This window comes from Bos indicus, chromosome 14 (genome assembly GCF_029378745.1).
Source record: "Bos indicus isolate NIAB-ARS_2022 breed Sahiwal x Tharparkar chromosome 14, NIAB-ARS_B.indTharparkar_mat_pri_1.0, whole genome shotgun sequence".
NCBI lineage: Eukaryota > Metazoa > Chordata > Mammalia > Artiodactyla > Bovidae > Bos > Bos indicus.
This window is the reverse complement of record NC_091773.1, coordinates 79,539,809-79,556,488: the sequence shown is the minus strand read 5'-3', so window position 1 is coordinate 79,556,488 and position 16,680 is coordinate 79,539,809. Positions and strand designations below refer to the sequence as shown.

Genomic DNA, 16,680 nt, shown 5'->3' with positions numbered 1-16,680 from the left:
AGTGCAGAATTGTGGCCTGGAGAAGCCCATGGATGGATGAGCCTGGTGGGCTACAGTCCACGGGGTCACAAAGAGTCAGGACCGAGCCGCTAACAGTGTCACTTTCAGTGACATAGGAGTAGAATCACGTATGTATGCCTTATGTTTTTAAAGGAAAAGAGAAGTCAATGTGCGTGTGTTTGTGTGTGTATGTTTGTTTGCATTTTGTCCTGAGGTGCTGTACATTGTTAAAACTTTTTGACAACTCCCACAAATCTCTGTCTTTGTGGGGAAAACATTCATTATTTACCATGTTGAAACTGAAATCGAGAGTCTAAAAAAATTGATTGATCAATCATTTGAGTATATTATTAATAACAATGAATACATATATATGTTACATTGTTATATTAATGATGTTAACAGTATATATTGTATTTTTGGTAATAAGTCATAACATATATTAACAATATATTAATTACAGTATAATTATATATTAGTAATCTTTGGTATTATGAACTTATATTTGGTATTATAAAATTAGTGAACCTCACAGACATCTGAAACATACCTTTTAAAGTAATTTATTTAATTGGAGAATAATTACCTTGCAATATTCTGATGGTTTTTGCCAAGTAAGTTTTCAGTTTGTTACAGAATTTGAATGAGCATGCTGCTAAGTCGCTTCAGTCGTGTCCGAGTCTGTGCGACCCCATAGATGGCAGCCCACCAGGCTCCCCCGTCCCTGGGATTCTCCAGGCAAGAACACTGGAGTGGGTTGCCATGTCCTTCTCCAATGCAGGAAAGTGAAAAGTGAAAGTGAAGTCGCTCAGTCGTGTCTGACTCTTCAGGACCCCATGGACTGCAGCCTACCAGGCTCCTCCATCCATGGGATTTTCCAAGCAAGAGTACTGGAGCATAATAAAGGACAAAAGTTGAAATTTATTTACTAGCTTACAATATCTGAGTCCAAAAAGCTCTGAGATATGTTAAAATCTTAGCAAAGTTCAGCCGATTTTAATGGGTGATTTACTTTCTTACTACGTTTCCAGTATGAAGGAATATCCTTTTTATGTGTGATCTGCCACGTTCTGTTTTGCCACTGTGATTTTTTTGTTCTTTATGTTCACCTTATCCCTTTTTTTTAATTTTTACTTTTTAATTGGAGGATAATTGCTTTACAATGTTGTGTTAGTTTCTGCCATACAACAACGTGAGTCGGTAAAATATGGATCGCGTCACGAATTTGTGCGTCTTCCTTGCGCAGGGCCATACTAATCGTCACTGTATTGTTCCAGTTTTAGTATATGTGCGGCGCAAGCAAGCGCCCCTTTATTACTGAGGGAAACAAACATGTCTCTCTTATAAAACAGCTAAGTTTGTTTTCTTGTTATGTTGTATGTTTACTATCAAATATTTTATTGTAATTTAGATGCAATATGTAACCACTTAATGTTTTCAAGCATTCATGATCCTATTTGAAGAGGGTCCATACTTCGTCTTGGAGCAGGAAATGGCAACCTACACCAATATTCTTGCCTGGGAAATTCCATGGACAGAAGAGCCTGGCGGGCTAGAGTCCATGCAGTCAAAAAGAGTCAGATGGGACTGAGCATGCCTGGACACGCATGTCTCATATAGTAATTTGTTTTTTCTACTTCCACAGATCCTATCCCGATCTGACAATAGAACAAATGAAACAAAACAACGTCTATGGTGTAGCTTTCATGCCAGTAACTGATTTTGATATAATACCAGTGGTTACCTGGGAATATCTCCAAGATGTGCTCTTTCATCTTACAAATAGAGGGATGTTAGAAAGAAGTTGACTTATTTGGTATGTTACTACTGCTGAGCAGGAATGGAAGAGATATTTAATTAGAAGATATGCTTAACTTTCCTCTAGCTAAAGCCATAAAGGGAAAATCATATTCATATTGACTTTATTGAATAATATCAATAATTTAAAATTGTGTTTTCTATGCGAAGTCCTTACAGATTTGCCAATACCCTCACTTTTTATAGTATCTTTTAAACTTGGAGAAAATACTGATATGCTTCATATCAAAAGTTTGTCAAACATTTCTGTATTTATCAGGTCTGAAGAGACTTTGCCTGAAGATAAGAAGCAACTGTAGCACAGTACTATCAGTCACTACTGCAGGTATTTTAAATGTTTGCTGATTCACAGTCTTAGCTGAATCTAGCATTTTTTATGCTAATGGTTTTCAATTAGGAAAAGTGCATCAGACTTAAGGAGTTCTGTAAAAGCATAAATGCCTAAGACCTCCTTCAGTACTCTGAATCTCTTCACTTACATTTTATTTACCATTTTCTTGGTATTTACTTGGAATGTTACTATAATTTGAGATATCATTTCTTAAAATGTCTTTTGAAATGGCTTTATTATCTTCTTTACCAAGGCACAGACGTTACCACATTTTCTTTTCATATGAGTATTTTCATGAACTCTCAGAAGACATTTTATGTTTAAGAATTACTGCTAGTAAATCAGATCCATGTGAAATCTGTATCAACTGAAATGTTATTATCATTGTTTTCTTGTTTTTTTTTTTGTCACTAAGTTGTGTGTGACTCTGCAACCCCATGAACTGTAGCCCTCCAGGCTCCTCTGTCCATGGGATTTCCCAGGCAGGAACACTGGAGTGGGTTGCCATTTCCTTCTCCAGGGGATCTTTCCCACCCAGGGATCAGCCCACATCTCCGGCACCGGCAGGCTGACTCTTGACCCCTGAGCCACCAGGGAAGCCCCAACTGAAGACAGGCTTTATTTTATTCTCATGTTTCCATAAAGATTCTGAAATCAGCTACAGGTTAGGTTTGTGTCCTAAACACAGAAAGGGAGGCCTGTGGGAAAGGACTGCAGTAGTTACTTTAAGATATTAACACACTCAAGACTGGACTCAGGGTAGGCTACTGACAGCCTCATGTAGAAAGCTTTCAGACTGTTACAGCGGACAGGTTCAGGATTTCCCAGAGCTTTTTAATTACAGAAGTAGACAAATTCATTCAATTATTAATCTAAGATGCAACTGAACCACAGCTAATTACATATGATCAGTAGAACTAATAAGACATAATAATATTTACTCATTTGAAATGTTGTTATTACTGCAATGTTCTATTTTCCAAAAATGTATGGACACCCTTCACTTTTCAAGTTTTGAGAAGTCATAACACCTCAGTACTCTTCAGTTGTAAATATTAAAAAAATATATTTTAAGTGTTTATTTTTTTATTGAATCAGTTCAGTTCAGTCACTCAGTCCTGTCCAACTCTTTGCGACCCCATGGACTGTAGCACGCCAGACTTCCCTGTTCAACACCAATTCCCAGAGTTTACTCAAACTGATGTCCATTGAGTCGGTGATGCCATCCAACCATCTCATTCTCTGTCCTCCCCTTCTCCTCCCGCCTTCAATCTTTCCCAGCATCAGGCTCTTTTCCAGTGAGTCTGTTCTTCACATCAGGTGGCCAAAGTATTGGAGTTTCAGCCTCAGCATCAGTCCTTCCAATGAACACTCAGGACTGATTTCTTTTAAGATGGACTGGTTGGATCTCCTTGCAGTCCAAGGGACTCTCAAGACTCTTCTCCAACACCACAGTTCAAAGGCATCAATTCTTCTGAGCTCAGATTTCTTTATACTCCAACTCTCACATCCATACATGACCACTGGAAAAACCATAACCTTGACTAGATGGACCTTTGTTGACAAAGTAATGTCTCTGCTTTTTAGTATGCTGTCTAGGTTGGTCATAACTTTCCTTCCAAGGAGCAAGTGTCTTTTAATTTCGTGGCTGCAGTCACCATCTGCAGTGATTTTGGAGTCCAAAAAAATAAAGTCTCTCACTGTTTCCATTGCATCCCCATCTATTTGTCATGAACCTGCTTAATCTCTTCTTATGCATGCATGCTAAGTTGCTTCAGTTATGTCCAACTCTTTGTGACCCCATGCACTGTAGCCAGCTAGGCTCCTCTGTCCATGGGATTCTCCAGACAAGAATACTGGAATGGGTTGCCATGTCCTCCTCCAGGGGATCTTCCTGACCCAGGGGTCAAACCTGGGTCTCTTATATCTCATTTATTGGCAGGTGGTTTCTTTATCACTAGCACTACCTGGGAACCCCTACTTCTCATGGTAATAACTGCTAATTTGTTTTCTATATATGTGAGTCTGATGATGGGAAAGATTGAGGGTAGGAGGAGAAGGGGATGAGAGAGGATGAGATGGTTGGATGGCATCATTGACTCGATTGACATGGGTTTGGGTGGACTCTGGGAGTTGCTGATGGACAGGGAGGCCTGGCATGCTGTGGTTCATGCAGTCACAAAGAGTCGGACAAGACTGAGCAACTGAACTGAACTTCTTTGAAACAAAAATCTTTAAATGACATGCTAACTGACCTGTTTCCCAGAAGAGGAACAATCTTGAATTTCTTTGCTTTCTATGGCAACATATTTACTTGCATGATGGGTGTGTGCTAAGTAGCTATAGTCATGTTCCACTCTTTGCAAATCAATGGACTGTAGCCCATCAGGCTCCTCTGTTCATGGAATTCTCCAGGCAAGAACACTGGAATGAGTCGCCATGCCCCTCTCCAAGGGATCCTCCCAACCCAGAGACTGAACCTAGGCCTCCTGCATTGCAGGCAGATTCTTTACCATCGGAGCCACCAGGGAAGCCCCCTATAGTTTCATTAAATCTGTCCTCTTTTTATCAGAATATAACGACAAAATTATAATACAACCAAGGTCTTATCTGTAATAACATATTTCAGAATGATGACTATTTAATCAGTTATCACAAGCTACTTTAAGGAACTTAAGTCTGCTATATGGAGCCAATACTTATAAATCTCTCTCAGAAAAAAAGTGGCCTGGCTGGAGGTATTCCAGTTTTGTAAGTGGTAGAGATCACTTCCTAATGGGAAAGGAAACAGAGTATTTTAGGACCCTTGAGAAGAAAGGAATTCTCCTAAATTCATAGGTATCACAGGTCAAAGTTTGATGAAGAGATTTTCTTGGACATGACTTCCTAGCATTACATTAGCAAATAATGGAGACTTTTATAAACTCAATCCATTTCCTTATAAAAACTTGAGAAAGAAACTTTGGGAATACTTATCTAGTAAATAAGCATTCTGGCTTAACCTTTATAAATAATGAAGCCAAACCTAATGAGTTCAGCCTTAACTATAGAAAAAAAAAATCTTTCATTGATTTTTTTAAAAAATCACAGTATTCACTTCACTGAAATTGAAATTAAAAAAAAAAAACTAAATATATTTAATAGAAAACTGCATTGTTCACAACACCCCTTGATAGATGATTCTATCTTTTCTATGCCGGTGGACTATTTTACACTTCCTTATGATGCAGATAGCCTGTGGCAATGAAAAACAGTTCTCATCTATGGACATGCAAATACATTATTTCTGATTGATGTTCAACTGACTTTTACCTGCATAGAGAAAATCAGTTTTATGTCTATTTGAACATCATTTTGGCTTTTCTTTAGTACATATAAATCTGTGCTTCTTGACTTCTTTTGAAATGATTCTTTCATCAGCCCGTTTTCCCAATTAACATAGAGTTAAGTAAAATACATTGTTGGTAGTAATTTTATGTTCTCTTGTACAAACTACAAACTAAGATGAATAAATGCTTCAATGACTCAGAATCCAAGTCCCTTTTCTTCTTGGTATAGCTGAGATGCCTCAAAATTTAATGGGCATAATATTATCATGAATATGGTGGTTTCTTTGTGATGACTTTAAATACGGTCTGATATCTTGCCAAGCTTACATTTTTTTAATCATTCTATTCTGAATTCTGTATCATTATGCATACTGCTGCATAGCAGTCTCCCAGGTACTTTAGCTTTCAATTTCTCAACGATGGAGTTGGAGCCTCTGTAGGCAAGGCTACATTGATGACACTAAGACCCAGACACAAGGATTTATTCATTTAGGTTCAGACCCATGTCAGACTATAAGACAAATTTTACCAAGTTCCAAGGAGGTATCGAACTTCACATAGGTGAGACTACTCCATGATCAAAGGCAGAAGCTTGACAGAACATGGCACATTTAAGGGAATTTTGTTACTGAAAATCAAGATATACATGAAACAGGTGCCAGGAGTTAGTTGAAAGGTAGATCATGAGATATATGTAGAATTTTTCTTGTCTTCTAGAATCAAAATACATCTTCTTAATTGTAACGGTTATCTCATATTCACCTTTTATTTTAACATGTCAGAAACCGCTAGCTAAAGTAATAAAGTATATTGACAATACGTCGCTAGTTCTCAAGTTACCTACTGGCATATCAATTCTGCAAAGTTTTTCTTTTCTTATTTTACTGATTAAAAAAATAAAAGTTTAGTTTTTTAAACTAGAAATTTTTTCCTCTATTTGTAATAAAAATATCTTTTTACCTCCCCAAAACATAAATGATAAATGCTATGCTATGCTATGCTAAGTCACTTCAGTCGTGTCCGACTCTGTGCGACCCCATAGACGGCAGCCCACCAGGCTCCCCGTCCCTGGGATTCTCCAGGCAAGAACACTGGAGTGGGCTGCCATTTCCTTCTCCAATTGCAGGAAAGTGAAAAGTGAACGTGAAGCTGCTCAGTCGTGTCCGACTCTTAGCGACCCCATGGACTGCAGCCTAACAGGCTCCTCCATCCATGGGATTTTCTAAGCAAGAGTACTGGAGTGGGGTGCCATTGCCCAGGCCTTGTGAATATTACTACATCTCCAAATATAGCTTGTTCTTAAAGAGTTTTTCCAATCTAAATTTAATCTGAAAGTGATGACTAAGATTTCACAGGATGTTCTGAATAATTCTGTACCTCAGCTGGACCTAATGCCATTTTACTCTTTTGCATTGTTTTTAATGCATATTTTAAATGACTCATTTCTTGAACTTTCACTCAATGCTTTTTAAAAAGAGTTCAAATTATGCAGTTTAAGTTCTTAGTGTTCCAATTACTTTTTCCTCAGCAGTTTTAAATTTCATAACATTTATAGAAAAAAGTTAGATTGAATTGATCTGCATTATTTCCATAGAGCATTTGAATTTTATGCCTTTACATTGCTTGTGTAGTTTGTTTAATTCTATTTTCCGCCAGGGAAGCACTTTTCGTCATCAGAAAATAACAGCAGTCCAAGAAAGCATCTATCAATTTGCAGATGGTCAAAGCATTCCGACCACTGGAGCGTGAAGGTGGACGGAAGGAGAAAGCATGATTGCTGGTTGTAGTTGTATTCAACACTGTTTTAATGTTGAGAATCACAGCTGAAACACAAGTCAGTTAACTTATTGAACTTAACTCGAGTCTTTGGGTTCAGTAGTGGAGAGGCGGTTGTTAAATGCGTGCATTGATTCTCTGCTTTTAATTAGACTTGGGACCGTTTTCTAGATTCCCTGATTAAGAAGTGGTGGTCTGAGTCAAAGAAGATATGGGTGGTCCACTTTTCTCATAATTATCCGAGGTGAGCTAATATTGAAGTCTCTGTTATTTTGTTTCTTTGGTTTAAGCAGAGCTATGTAATAATAATATGTTCCCTCGGTCTTAGGATGCATGATGCTTGCCTTTCAGTTAAAACTAAATGTTGCTGTTGTTGTTCAGTCTTGTCTGACTCTTTACCACCCCATGGACTGCAGCACACCAGGTTTCCCTGTCTTTCACTATCTCCTGGAGTTTGCTCAAACCCATGTCCACTGAGTTGGTGATGCAATCCAACCATTTCATCCTCTGTTGCCCACTCCTCTTCCTGGCCTCAATCTTTCCCAGCATCAGGATCTTTTCCAATGACTCAGCTCCTCGCATCAGGTGGCCTAAATATTGGCACTTCAGCCTCAGCTTCAGTCCTTCCAGTGAATATTCAGGGTTGATTTCCTTCAGGATTGATTGGTTTGATCTCTTTGCTATCCAGGGGACTCTCAAGAGTCCTTTCCAGCACGACAATTCAAAAGCATTGATTCTTTGGCACTCAGCATTCTCCATGGTCCAACTCTCAGATCTGCACATGACCATTGGAATAACCATAGCTCTGACCATCATTTACTGTAATTTATTTGTCTTAGATACCTTGTATAAGCTAAAAAGAAGAAATCAATAAATACTCATTTACTAAAAATTACCAGCTGATTCTACATTAATAATAATCTTTTTGTATGATGTAAGTTCAAAAAAACAGTAGCAATTGTAAAATTTATAGTTGGTAAAGTGGTGTCTTTTATAAACTTAAAAAAAAAATACTGTCAATGCTTTTGATATCAGCTACCCAAAATCAGGCCAAGCTTTGCAAATTAAGGGCACTGTCTCTGCAAAAGGACTGATTTAACTTCATATACAAGACAATAATTTGTGTGTTCCCAGGGCCATCTTCACTTCTAGCTAACTGGCTTCAAGTCAGGGTGTATCTACTACCCACTTGGGTTTGGTAATTCACTAGGTCAACTTACGCAACCTAGAAAAGGACTATGCTAATAATTATAGCTTTATTATGGCTCAGATGGTAAATAATATGCCTGTAATGCAGGAGACTCAGGTTCAGTCTCTGGGTTGGGAAGATCCCCTGGAGAAGGGAATGACTCCAGTATTCTTGCCTGGAGAATTCCATGGACCCAGAAGCCTGGTAGGCTACCGTCCATGGGGTGAATTCCATGGACCCAGAAGCCTGGTAGGCTACCGTCCATGGGGTCACAAAGAGTCAGACGCTACGGACCAACTAACACTGTCACTTTTTCCTTTATAGCTTTATTATAGCAAAAGAATACAAGTCAGAACCAGTCAAAAGGAGGGGTGTATAGGTCAGGTTCTAGGAGGGTTCCAAACATAAAGGTTTCCACTGTCTTCTCTCTGTGGAGTCAGGGTATATAACCATCATGTCATATTGTTGTATGACAATATGCACAGAATAGCCAAACAGGAAGGCTCACTCAAGGTTCGATGTTTAGAGTTTTATTGGACATTGATTATGTAGAGATGCTTATCTGAATCACTGACCACAGTTGAATTTGATCTCCATTTCCCCTCTTCTCTCCCCGTAAATCAAGCTGATGTCTTGTGGCTAAAAGCCCCAACCCCTAATCACATGGTTGGCCTTCCTGGTATGACCAGCCCCCAACTTGAGTCATTCTGTTGCCATAACCTATTTTCTAGGGGCCCATAGTGAGTTCCCTTGGTGGCATAAACTGCAATGAATAAGAAAGGAAGTTCCAAGGCTTCCTCCCAGGAACTAGGAACAAAGCCTGGCCAATTTCTTCATTATACAGGAGTATCTATTTGAGCTAAGCAGGGAAAATTCATAGTATGGTTTTTATGATGCTTTAAACTCATTAACATTAAAATCTCTCAATCCTTAATGAAATAGCAATGGTTATGTGATTTATGTGATTCCAAACTGTGGTGGCCAAACCGCTTGGAGGTTTTGGTATGAGCACACACAACAATTTTGACTTCTGTCTCTTATTTATCACTTAATCATGTAAATGGAAGAATACGTATGTAAAAAATAGCAGCCTAATGTGTTTTCTGGCAATGTGTTTGCTGTAAAAGAAGTCTATGGATCTTCTTCCTCTTGGCCAGGCATGCAGTTGATATTCGAAAGATAGACCCAACATGACTGCAAGGCACCGAGAACTTCTTCCCAGAAACAGCCTTGGACTGAGTTTCTGTAGTTCCTAGAGATATACTCAGATGCTATTTCCCCAAATCAGCATTGTATTCAAAAAAGAAGCAGACTTGCAAATATACAGAACAAATTAGTGGATACCAGTGGGGACGGGCAAGAGAGGGGTTTAGAATTAAGAGATATAGACTATGTAGGCTATATGTTATGGCACAGGAAAGTACAGCCATTATTTTTAATAACAAGTGGATTATAATCTATAAAATATTGAATCACTTTGTTGTACATTGAAACTAATGTAATATTTGTAAATCAATAATACTTCAATAAAAGTAAATTAAAATAAATTTTAAAATAAGAAATCAATTTAAACATTTGAAAATGACGTACATTATACATAGCAGTTTTATATTTGTGACTCTCTTTTCCACTGAAATGATCAGTTTCCTGAGGATGGACTATATATTAGAATTTAATATTCTTCCTGGAAGAACAGCACAAAACACATGCAGGGAATTACATGAATATGTATTTACTTCTCCAAGCTAGTTTATTTATTTCTCTGAGGCTTTTTTTTTTTTTTTTTCATAATAACCCTTATTGTGCTTTGAGAGACTAAAGAATATCTAACAGTTACTAAGATGCGTGCTTAAATTTCATTTGATTTATATGCATTTTCTATTAGGAAAATCCCATTTTTCTCTTGGGATTGTCAAATAAAGCTATGATCTCTTTCTACAGAGCTGAGTGAAGTAGAGGTATGAGAGGGGGCATCTGTAGACAGATTCTCCATGTTGCATGTATTTTTTTAGGGAAGATAGATTAGCCTCTTTAAAAGAGTTCTATCACTTCATGCAATCTGGAATATAAGCTCTGTCTCGTTATTGCTTCTGGTTATCATGTAAGAAAGGATTTAGTGACAGAACTTCGAAGTGTAACACCCTCTTAGGTTTTTCTGCAACTTGTGCCTTGCCAATTTACTCTGTAATTTTTGTATGATTTATTATCCTAAAGGAGATTACTTCTCAACTCAAACCCTTTATATTTTTCTTCTTTCTACCAAACAAAATACAATAGGAACATTAAAACCCTCAGGAAGTTGACCAGAAACCAAGCTTGAGCTTGAAAGCTTGCATACTCTTTGTGCACGAGAGAGCTGAACAGATCTGCTGGTCGTCATTCCCACAATGCATTTGGGAGGCACTGTTCACTTGCTTACCTCTCTGTAATGTCCTTCTTTCACGTCTCATCTTCATCTGCTAAAATGCCAGCTTTCCCTCAAGATCCAGTTCAAACATTACTGTCTTCATAACACCCTTCTACAACCCCTGACCTTTTCCTTCAAATAACAAAAGGGGCTTCGGAATGTTGGTAATAACCTTTTTCTTCTTCTTTTTTTTAATCTAATACTGGTTACTTGTATGTCTTCATTTTGTGGAAATTCACCATACATATACTTAATATATGCATACTTTTCTGTATCAACATTGCTTTTAAATAAATAAACTGACCCATACATATATTGATTGTCAGTGTAGATAAGTATTACAGCATTTTATAAGCAAAAAAAGAATTGTTTTTCACATTATCTTGGAAATACTTTGTCATATTATCCAGAGTACTAATGATGATATTTCATTGGAAAATATAAATATGTCTTCAATAAATGATGTAAACCTTTTGAATATAAAAAATATTTTAACTAGCAGCCACACATTTTCTCATTCTTCTCTGAAGTGGCACATAATTATATTAATTTTATGGCATTTTTCATGCCTTCTTTTATAATATGTATGTGCATATACCAGCTCTCAGTTTCTATTATTTCATTTTCCTATTACATTATTCCCCTGCTGCATTATTATGGTACATTTGTTGCAGTTAATGAACCAATATCTAGACATTACTATTACGTGAAGTCTGTATGTTATTCACAAATCCTTACTTTTTACCTAATGTACTTTTTCTGCTCCAGGATCCTATCCAAGATATCACTTAGATTTATTGGTCATGTTTCATTAGTTTCTTCATCACTATGACATCTTTCTCAGACTTCCTATGCTTTAGTGACCTTAACAGTTTTGAGGAGAACTGGTCAAGTATTTTGTATCTCAGTTGGGGATTGTCTGAAACTTTTCTCATGACTATACTAGGATCATAGTTTTCTAACAGGAAGATCACATAATAAAACTGTCAGTCTAGTACAATCTCAGATACATACTATTAACATGACTTATTATGATTGATGCTAATCTTAAGCACCAGGCTAAGGCAGGGTTCATCAGATTTATCTATTGTAAAGTTACATCCTTTTCCCTTTCCATACTGCACTCTCTGGAAAGAAGTCAAGATGTGCGGGACACATTTAAGGAGTAAGGAGTTAACGCTCCAGAATATTTATTGGAGCAGAAGACCTTAAATTACTCAGGATTCTTTCATATGCAATACTTTCCTTTTCCCCATTTGTTTATTTATTCATTTTTTATTTATGTTAAGATGGATTCATGGATATTTCTTTCATACTTGTGCATGTGTGCATGATAAATCACTTCAGTCATGTCCGACTGTTTGGGACCCAATGGACTGTAGCCAGCCAGGCTCCTCTGTCCTTGGGATCCTCCAGGCAACAATACTGGAATGGGCTGCCATTTCCTTCTCCAAATTTATATTCAATACTATGCTATTTTTTTTGCTCAAATTTCTACAGTTTTGATCATTGAAAGTTCTTTCAGTTGGCTCATTTGTCTCTTTAATATAACCCTCTGTGTGTGTGTGTGTGTGTGTGTGTGTGTGTGTGTGTGTGTTTAGGACTTCTTACTTCCCAGCATGCTCCAGGCTCATCTTGTATATTGATCTTGCTTAAGGTCAAGAATTGGACATTTATCAAGGAGCACTGTTTTATTTCCTGGAAAATTGTATTAGAAGCCAAAATCTTGGCATCGGGTATGCTTATCACAATTATGTTTTTCTTCTAGGCTTTTGCTGCTAACAGATCATGCTACCCTATATATCTATACACATATGAAAAATTCCATGTGTTTATTTGGAATATAAACATATGTATATGTATTATGCTAAACATGAATTAATATTAATTTCTCTAATCCTAACCCATGTGGTCATAGGTCATTATTACCTTTTTTGCAAGATTGTCTATAATCTCATTCTAATATTAAGAAACATAATCTCCACTGTCATCCATTTATTTAATTGTTCAAATCCATTATATATAAAGAGTTGTCTCAGAATAGTTAATATATACCCCAAGGGAAGCAACTTTATCAACCAGAGGACAGGGCTTTCTGCAGTTTATTTTGCCTTTAGTCTTCAAAACTCACCTCATTTAAAAAGTTATTTAGAGCACTCCCCATTTCTCTCCCCCACTTTCAGTGGAATTGACTTGTGTATTTGTAATGCAGTTAGATTGTTCCTCACAGTTTGCACTCCATCTTGGGAGCCCATGGCCTTCTAAACAATCTTTTTAATTTTCATAAATTGGTTTATACTACTTTTCGTTATATAGAGTTCTGTGGATCTTAATAAATACAGTGTTGCATACCCACCACTATAGCACAGACGAAATAGTCACAGTATCCTGAAAAATCCTGTTCTTCACCTATTCTCCTGTCATCCGTGAGGGTCTTCAACTCCTGGCCACCACTGATCTGCAGCTTTATAGTTTGACCTTTACCCAATGGCATATAAATGGAGATGTATTGTAGCCTTTTAAGGTTTCTATTGTAGTCTTTTGAGCAAGCCTTTTTAGCCTTTTTAGTTATAAGCATTTAAAATTTATCGTATTTCTGAATAACTTGATGGTTCATCATTATTATCACTAAATAGCATTCCACTGTATTAAAAAGACAGTTTGCTTACCCATTTACCTGTTGATATGCATCTTGGCTTTTGTCAAATATGAATGCAAATATTATAAACATTTGTGTTCAGGATTTGTATGCTAAGTATCTCATGGCATAAATCCAATTGGTAAATACCTAGGAGTACAATTGCTGGGTCATATAGTAAGATAGATTTAACTTTGTATGAAAATGCTAAATCATCTTGCAAAATGACCATATGGTTCCCTATTCTTATGACCAATGAGTAAAACCTGCTATTGTTCTGCATCTTCAACAGCAACGGCTTTTTTCAGCTTTTTAATTTTTTGTTATCTATTCAGATATTATCTGAACTTCCCTAATGATGGGTAATATTAAATCTTTTAACCATCTTATTACCATCTGTATATATTCTTTGGTGAGGCATCTCTTAGCTCTTTTTCCCTTTTCAAGTTGAAAATTTTTTCTTGTTGAGTTTTAAGGGTTCTTTGCATAGTCTGGATATGTGTCCTTTATCAGAAACATGCTTTGAAATATTTTTCTTCCAAACTGTAGATTGTTTCTTTCATTCCCTTTACAATGTCTTTCCCACTGAAAGTGTTTACTTTTCATTGTTTAATGTATATATATATATATTTTTCTTTTATGGATCTCACTTTTAGTGTTATATGTAAAAACTCATTACCAAACTCAGAGTTGTATAGATTTTATCTTATATGCTTGGTTAAAACTTTTATAGTTTTGCACTTTGCATTATGTTGAGGATCCATAAGATCTATTGCTAAGCTCACTTTTTTTTTCTTTTTTTTTTTTTTTTTTTGCATATGGGTGTTCAATTGTAACAGCACCATTTTCATTTGACTACATCTTCTCCATTGAACTCCTTTGCTTCTTCAAATCAATTAACTACCTTTGTGTACATCTATTTCAGGTCTCTTCATTCTGTTTCACTAACCTATGTGTCTACTTTTTCCCCAATAAGAAGCTGTGTTGCTTAATATAGTTTTATAGAAAGCTTGGTGATTGATTTGCATCAAGCTTTGCATGATGATTATGTCTTTATCTTCTGCTCATCCTCCTCCCACTTTTCAGTATTGTGTTGTCTGTTCCAAGTACTTTGTTTTTTCATAAAAATATTAAAAATCATTTTGTTAATATTTGTAAAAATGTTTCCTGAGATTTTAATTGAGATAATTTTTAATATATTGGCCTATTTAGGAGGGATTGACATCAATAATGTTGATTCCATATAGATTCTGCACGTTTTGTTACATTCATGTCAAAATATCTCATCTTTATTATTTGTATTATGTCCCTTGTTTAATTATTAAGTTTTAATGCTTCACTTCTGGTGTATAGGGAAACAACTGACTTCTTGATATTGACCTTGTATACGGCAACTGTGCCATGAAGTGGTAGTGGTTTTATAGAGTTAGTGTGCTGTAAAGTGTACTGTAAAGTGTTAGTGGTCGCAGTGTCTGACTCTGTGACCCCATGGACTAGGGCTTGCCAGACTCCTCTGTCCATGGGATTCTCCAGGCAAGAATCCTGGAGCAGGTTTCCATTTTCTTCTCCAGGAGCAATTGTGCTACAATTACTCATAAATTCCATGAATCATGTTGAAGATTCTTTGATTCATAGATGATCATGTAGTTTTTAAATAAACACAATTTTACGTCTTCCTTCCAATATGTATCCCTTTTATTTTCTTTTCATGTCATACTTCATGAGCTAGGATCTCCAGCACAATTTAAAACAGGACTAGGGAGAGAGAGGGCACGTTTGCTTGCTCCCAGCATGAGTGAGAAACATCTAAGTTCTCACAATAAGCATGATGGTAGCCAGGAGGCTTTTACGAGATTTCACTGTAGTTTTTCTTTTTGCTCCCTTCCTCCTTTCCTTTCTCACGTGTTTTTTTTTTTCTTCTTCTTTCTCTCTTTCTTTTCTTGCTGGACTTACTTACTGCACTGAATAATTTCCCTCTATTCCAGTTGTATTATTAATGCACTTGGAATTCTGTCAAATTTTGCTGCATGAATCAATCTAATCATATTATTTTTATTTGTTAGACCATTTGCAAGGTAGATTACAGTGACTGATTTTTAGATGCTTAACCAGCCTTGCATAACTGGTATTGATCTCACTTAATTGTGGCATATAATTCATTTTATACATCATTAAATTTGATTTGTTAATATATTGTTGAAGAATTTGAATCTACAATTATGAGAGATATTGATGAGCAGTTTTCTTGTAATATCTTCATCTCTTTATGCTGTTCGGGTGGTGCTGGACTCAAAGAGTTCCTTCTTGTACTTTCTTGAACATGTCATGGAAAAATTGGTATTATTTCTACCATAATGTGATTGTGGGGGGTAGAATTCACCAGTGAAAATATCTAGGCATGATAATTTCTGTTTGGAAAGTTGTAAATTATTGACTTAATTTCAAAGAATAATGCAGGTCATCTAGTTGTCTTTAAGTAAATTGTGATAATTTATGCCTTTGAAGGGACTAGTTGCAATTACCTAAATCATCAAGTTTCTGGGGATGCTATTCATAGTATCCCCGTATCCTTTTAATGTTCGTGGCGTCAGTGTGTATATACACTGTGCATAGTGTATCATGTCATATATAGTAAACCGTCACTCCTATCTACATATGTTGGGCATATATACACTTCTTCTTAGGTGGCGCTAAGGGTAAAGAACCAGTGTGCCAATGCACGAGACACAAGAGACGCAGGTTCGATCCATGGGTCGGGAAGACCTCCTGGAAGAGGAAATGGCAACCCACTCCAGTGTTATTCCTCAGAAAATTCCACGGACAGAGGAGCCTGGCAGACTACATACAGTTCATGGGGCCACAGAGAGTCGGACATGACTGAATGACCGAGAGCAAATGCGTGTGTGTGCCTGTGTGCACGCCTGTGCACACACACATACATGTATATGCATGTGTATCTTAGCTCAGCTTTCTCCAGCAGCCTTCTCTAGGGCAGAGTGTAAGTGATAAAGAGTTCTGCATTCTATCCATTTGTGGGTCATTTTGTTCTGCCTTATCATCCCCAAAAAACTTTTCTTTTCTGTCTTAATTTTTCTTTCTTCTTTCACAACTCCAACTAAATACATGCTGTACTATGTACAATCTAACAGGTTCATGAGGCTCTGTTCAATATTTTTAAAATATGTCTTCTTG

General features: G+C 36.8%; 1 non-coding gene across 1 annotated transcript; it reads right to left on the bottom strand.

The window, feature by feature from the left end:
* Positions 1-1,201: 1,201 nt before the first annotated feature.
* Positions 1,202-1,309, bottom strand: LOC139187051 (U6 spliceosomal RNA). The gene has a single exon (XR_011570751.1). It is a non-coding gene; the product is annotated as a U6 spliceosomal RNA (small nuclear RNA).
* Positions 1,310-16,680: the final 15,371 nt, after the last annotated feature.